The following is a 6,682-nucleotide window of genomic DNA, read 5'->3' as shown; positions in this document are numbered from 1 at the left end:
TCACGTCAGCCAGGAGAAGCGCCAGCAGTCACGGGCATCATCTCCCACCCCTCAGGAATAGGCACAGCCACCTCCATTTTAGCTGCACGCAGACAAAGGGTTATCACCCTTGGAGGATCCAGTGGGAGGGACCTGCTGAGCCCTGTGCAGGGGGAGCAGCCACCTCCTGCAGAAAGTCCCACAGAGTGGCTGGGGCTTGCTTGCAAGGCTGACCTGCCCCATAGGGCTCCACTCCTCCTCACCACCAGCCCCCAGGGACCTCCGCTGTACCCACAGCATCCCCCTGACTCCTGTGGGGGGTCCCCACTGGAGGTGCAGCAGACCCCTTGGGAGCAGAAAGAGAAGGGCTGTGCCTTTCCTTGTTTCGCATGGCTCACCAGGGCTTCTCCACACAGCTGTGGTCAAGCACTGTCCTACACAGCAGAAGTCTTCTCTAATTAAAAGAGCTTCCTTTGGGAATAGACAGATTTACTGCACAACTCAGAGGGCTCTTCAGTTATTCCATGTACAGTGTCTCTGCAAACCTGCATTAGAAAGGAACCTGAATGCAAAGAAGAGCCCAGCAGCTTCTTAGACTATTGGAAAAGTACATCCAGGCAGCTGGGTTTTGTCTGGTTGGGTTTTTTTATTTCCCCCAGAAGAGACTTCAGATATGAGTATAATTAGAACTGCTGCCTGCCTCTTAAGCCCCAGTTTCTTCAAGCATCCAGCATAGATAGTGCAAAATAGTTCCCATCTCTGCTTGGTCAGTGCAAAATTCAAGGCAACAGCAGGGGGAAACAGCCTTGCTAATAACTTGCAGGTCAGCAGTCTCCTCAATTCAAGTCCAGTACAGTATTCTGGATGCACCCTTCTGTATGAACAGGGAGCCTAGCTCCATGATCACAAGACACAGAAGATGGGAAGCGAGGGGACAGGAGACAGAGTTTACTTAGTAAAGCACACTGGGAAGTTGAGAACATTCCAGTGAAGCCACTCAAGACTGACTCATCACCAGCAGCTTCAGTCCATGCTGACACACACAGCAGACACATGACTGGCTCCACAGCGTACAAGAGGACGCTTTGATTGCGCCACACCACCAGCATGAAACAAACCCCAGAACCAATGCACAATTATAACTGCAGTACTAGAGATGGTGTCCTATCACCACACCAGCCAGAACGGCACCCTTTTATGCAAACAGTACTCTACAAATTATTTGATTACAAGCAGAAAGGAGAGGAGCAGAGCAGTCTGCATGCTGCCTTTTGAAAACAGGCATGTTAGCTCTGGTGACCAAAGTCAAAAAACCACGTGATACTGACACCAGTGAATACAGAACGTCTCTTCAGTTTCTGTCCACACGTATTCCAAGTAATGTTAAGTAAGCCACTTGCAGGACCAAGGAGAAATCAGAAAAAAATCAGGTAGGAAGGGAACAAGACATTCCCAACACAGGTATTTTTGCCTCTAAGACTACAGCACCTAGAAACCGAAATGCCATGAAAGGTACAGAAACTTCCCCGGAAAGGTCCAACTAGACCACTGAGCCATTTTGTGCAATAGTAGAGCTTTTCTGGTTAGTTTAGACTTCATAATTGATTCCCAACCAAACCGCTAATCATCTGTCACAGGAGATGTGCAGGCTCCAGGCATTTAGGATTTGCATATTCTTATATTATGGGATGACGGTAGCAGCCCTTGCAGTCCTAGCCAAGTGCCAAGATATCACTTCCACACCTGCCTCGCATGCCACTCCTGAAGCCCCACACCAACACAGCACAGGTTGTGATCCCACAGCCCCCCAGTGCAGAAAACACCTAGAGGCAACTCACTTGGACCTGTGCCAGTCCGGTATGCCAGCCCAAGCACAATCAGTGTCCTGGAGTGGGTTGCTTTTAAAACTAGACAGACAGTTTGCTGCATGAAGCCTCTCCTGTAAAGGCAGGAGCTGAGGGCATCGAGCTCCCATGTGGCCCCTCAATCCCATCCCAGCAAGGGCACAGAAACCTCAAGGATCGCAGAGGCAGTAGCCAAAGGAAGGTGCTGGCGGAGGCCACGGCCACATCCAGTGACCACAACCCTTTCTCCAGGGCAACTCTGGGAAACAGCCTCCTTCATTCCCAACAGGTAAAACTACTTTATAGCAAGTTCAGACCCTGTATGCAAATCCCTGAAAGCTAGTTCCTCTCCCTCCCCTTTTGCAAACTGCCTCCATGGCAACAGATGGGGAGCAGCAGCAAAAGGGACCAAAGGCAGTCCTGGACTCCAGCTGTGGGAAGGTCAGCTCGGCTCAAGGTGCATGGCTGCACCTCTGACAGCTCATCCCTTCCTTTGCTTGCGTACGAGAGACCTCCCTCTGACTGAAGCAGAATTATTTTTGCCTACAGGGGGAACTCTCCATTATAGAACTTAAAATCTCCAGGCTGCTGGATATCCTAACTTACATAGCTCATCCCAGATCAGCGTTTCTCCAGTACTCATGGCCATGGGATCATCATCAAACTGGAAGACATCAGCTATCTGCTTACACCCCAGCAACAATTTCACAGTAAAAGGTTAAGCGCTTTCGTGATGTACCTGTTTGTTCAAGGCCGTGCTGCAGAGAAACTGAAACAGCAGCATCCTTAACAAATGTCACCAGTCCTTTGCCCATGTGCAAGGCTCCTGGTGGCACAGGAGAGCTGGCCCTTCCCGGCTCCTGAGCTCCTTAAAGACAGACAGGCCACTTACCTCAGCACCAAGTTTCAGAAATTAAGTACATGCGCCGCACTTTGATTTGACTTGCTTTTAAATGGTGTTGTCCCAGTTCTGAAGCTCCATCAAGGAGATAAAAGAACTAGAGCAGTCAGACAGCCCATGCACGTGCCTCTTCCCACAGGAGAAAGCCTGCCTTCAGCTTAGTCTCCTTCCCTTTCTCCCCTGTATTTACTTTGGATGAGCCTCGAATCAGCCAGCTTCCCTGGCTCTGCTGTGTCTGAGAGGACACACCGATCCCCACCCCAACAGGCTACCGTTTTATTCCCTTTTTCTGCTGTCATCTAGCAGGCAGTCCCTTTCACAGAGCTGCCCACAGTAACACCTCACCTTTCTTCCAGAAAATTAGCTCGCTCCGAATCTGTCAGTGCATGCAAACAATAATTTAAGCAATCTCCAGCACACGGTTCCTTGTGCTTCACTTATCGCCCCGTCTAGGTTCAAGTCAGCCATTAACTGCTTCAGTGTTTCCAAGCCCTGATAGCCCAGAGAGCTTTCAGCAAACAGGCTCTGCCACAGCCAACCAACCGTCAAGGAACTGCTGGTGCTGGCTGTGCCTCCCGTATTATTCCTTTTACCATGCCAAGAGAGAGCCTGTAATTTTTAGCCTTTCCTCCATTTCACTCCCTCTTTAAGAATACAGACGAGCCAGGAAGAGACGGAGGTGGTTAGGTAACGACTGCAGCTCATTACACAGCTCCTAAAGGGAAGGTGGCTCACACAGCCATCCCTTCGCGCACATGCCGTTAATCATTTGCCTGTGGAAAGCTCTGATCCCACATTCCTCCAACAGAAGTGTCAGTGCAAGAGCACAGTTTATTTCTTAGCCCATCAAAGCTGACAACCGCAGGGCAGGGGGCAAGGCCACTGGGTCCAGCTCACCCTTTGCTGTACATAAGGACTCCATATCCCAGGATGTCACGATCCACATTCAGAGACAAATGAAGGCAGGGAAGGAGAAGAAGGGGATGCAGACGTGGTGCTCCTATTTTAGAGAGGTGAAGTTAAGGCACTCTAGGGTGAGGGCCAGAGTTCCTGCCAGCAAGAAATTAATTTTGATGCACAGAAGTTTTTCCAAAGAGGAAGCCGAGGAAAAAGTGCAAGAACTGAGGCTCCAATCATCCCTTGTTGCACAGGCCCACTGGAAGGGTCACCACCTCCTCTGGCCTTCCAAGCCACTCAACCGTAGCCCCAGCCCTGTTAGACCCACGCCGGCACTTCCCACTCACCAGCAAGCAGAAACAGAAAGGAGACCAGGAAGAAAGTGGCTGCCAACGCCACAGGCACCATTAAAGCAGAGCAATAATTACCACTTCAGATAGCATGGGGCATGGTCTACCTCCCAGCATCACCACCCTGGCTTTCCCATAACAGATCCTGTGCCATCGGTGCCCAAGGTCTTTGCGGCAGCGCCTTTTGCTTCTGCTGCGTGCTTCCCGCTGTAACAGTACCAAGCAGGCACCAAGAACCACAGCCATGGTTTGAGTTGGAAAGCGCCTCTGGGCCTTTGCTTACCAGAGGTCTGCAAAACTCCTATCTGCACCTCTCTGATTTAAACATCTACTGGATGAATGCCTGCAGTCCTGGATGGTCCCCTGCTGCCTTACAGCTGTCACACAAGGACCCAGAGATACAGGAGAGGGATAAAACCTTTCCTCAGCTACAGTCAGACGAGGAATTTCATACAGACCCTCCCCTGCACTTCATGGGGTTAGAATGGCTTGGGTAACAGGGGCAGGAAACCTCCATGGAGCTGTGGGAAGGCCTTGTTAGAGCATCTCCTGCACCAGCTTATGGTTGTAGGTCACATTATACCTGCCTGTCCCACGAGAACTAAAATAGAGACAATAACAGGAATGAAGAGAGTCCAGATGAGCCACATCATTAAAGCTGCTAAATCCTCTTACGGGAGGAGCTTCCATGCAGCAGGACAGAGATCGCCTGTGGGGAGAGCTTTCTCCAGGCACTGAGACTGCATATTGCTCTATTTCTGTCGCACGCAGGTAAGAAACTGAGCAAACACTGCAAGACTTCACCCAGCCACCCCTGCCCTGCAGCACAGGGACAAGGATGTCATCCCAGCAGTCCCCAGAGCCCTCAGCAAGGACAAAGAAGCCCAGGCCAAGAGGGGTTCAGGCCCAGAGAGGCTCCACTGAGTGAAGCTATTTTGGAAGCAAGATCCTTCTATGAAATAGGTGTTAAATGAAAGAACGTTAGGAGAGGCTACTCGCTTCCCTGAGCCACTCCAAATCCACACATTGGCTTGCAGAGCAGTTGGCAAAGGTCCTTCTCACCCATGTGGCAGCCCAACATGAGCAACTGTCCATGAATACTTTTTTTTTTTTAAAAAAGCACAGCAGTAGGTGTGGGAGTTCTTGCTCCAGCCAAAGGACCAAAAACAAGTGTGAATGTTAAAAACCACCACAAAGAGGTCTTGTCATGGGACATTGGCAGGGCTGCCACCACCCATGCAGTGACACTACAGAACAGGTCACTGACAGCACCATCAGTGCCCTTCTCCCCCATTAACACTTTCTTCCCACTTAGTGCTTGTGAAGTATTTAGTAAGATCTGAGTAGCCATTTTTACAGCTTGTTTGTCATACGCTTATCTTGACATCAGCATACAGCAGCACACTACCAAGACTGCTCCTCTCACCAGACACCTCCCCTCTAGATTTTCAGAGCAGTGTTTCTACACTTGGACCTTAGGGTCTACCAAAAGGATCCCAGCCACACACTCCTGTTCGACAGTTCTCATACAGCAAACAAGCTTCACAGCAGCAGGCTCATGCCTCAGGCTTTGAAGAGGATTTTTCTCAAGCCCAAGGTGCCTGAGAAAGTTAAAAAAATAAAAGAGTCTTCCGTGGAGAGGAAGTATCACTGACCAACCGTTTCAAGACAGCACTCTCCAGTTGTACATCCTTGCTTGCTCAGAAGCATATGGGTGTTTTCAGAAGCTACACATCCAGAGGCCTCACTAGCACTGGGATGGGTTAAGTCCCTGCGAACCCCTACCGCCAGCAGCAGCACAAACATCTCCAAGAGCTGCTTTTCTCCCCAGCCACCACCTCCAAGAGCACTGCAGTAGGACACTCTGTCCCTCCCTTGCACAGCTAGTAAAGTTTCAAGCTCTCATCTCATGCACAAGATGGAAATGCTAGAGCTGGTCCAAGACATAGGAACACTTCATCCTGAACTAGCTTTACAGTTTACTGAAGCCAACATTTAGATTCCAGGATGTTGGGTTTTTCCCACCCTCCCCCCCCACCTTTTTTTTTTTCCTCCTTCACTGAGTGCTCCTTTTTATGTTAAAGCATACACAGCAGAGCTTTTATGCTCTGGGGCAGAAACAGCATGCCTGGGTTGTAACAAACCCTTGTCCCCGTATCAACAGATTTGTTAACAGTCACACCGCAAGACAATTCACAGCCACTATCTACCCAGCTGTTGAAATGCAAGCACTACTCTGAACTCTCCTCTTCACTGGGATATAAAAGGGGGGGGGGGGGGATACAGCAGGCTGGGCCAGGACCAGATTTCTGTAGTTGTAATAGGGGTAAGATTGCTACAGGGGCATCTAATCTACATCTTAGAAATCAATCAGGACAGAGTTCTACTGAAGACAGCAATCTCATCGGTACGCAGCTGAGGCACATGCAGCCTGCAGAAATCGCTTTACAGCAACAACACGTCTGGCCTGTAGGGCTCATTCCTGCGTGACACCAGGTCCGCTGCACCTGATGATTTTTTTTTTAGGCCATATACCAGCTACACATGAGGATCAAAACCCAATTTGTTTGAACGGGCATACGCAGAGGCACGCATATGAGCTGTGAGCAACGGGGACTCGCCACCAGAGAGGCTCCCCGCGGCCCTCGCACTAACCACCCGCCGGGGGAGAAGGCGCGGGGGCTGCCCGGGGCGCAGGAAGGCTGCCTGCC

The sequence above is a fragment of the Pygoscelis adeliae genome, unplaced genomic scaffold (genome assembly GCF_000699105.1).
Source record: "Pygoscelis adeliae isolate BGI_AS28 unplaced genomic scaffold, ASM69910v1 Scaffold117, whole genome shotgun sequence".
NCBI lineage: Eukaryota > Metazoa > Chordata > Aves > Sphenisciformes > Spheniscidae > Pygoscelis > Pygoscelis adeliae.
The sequence above is the reverse complement of the archived record's forward strand: the minus strand, read 5'-3'. Positions refer to the sequence as shown.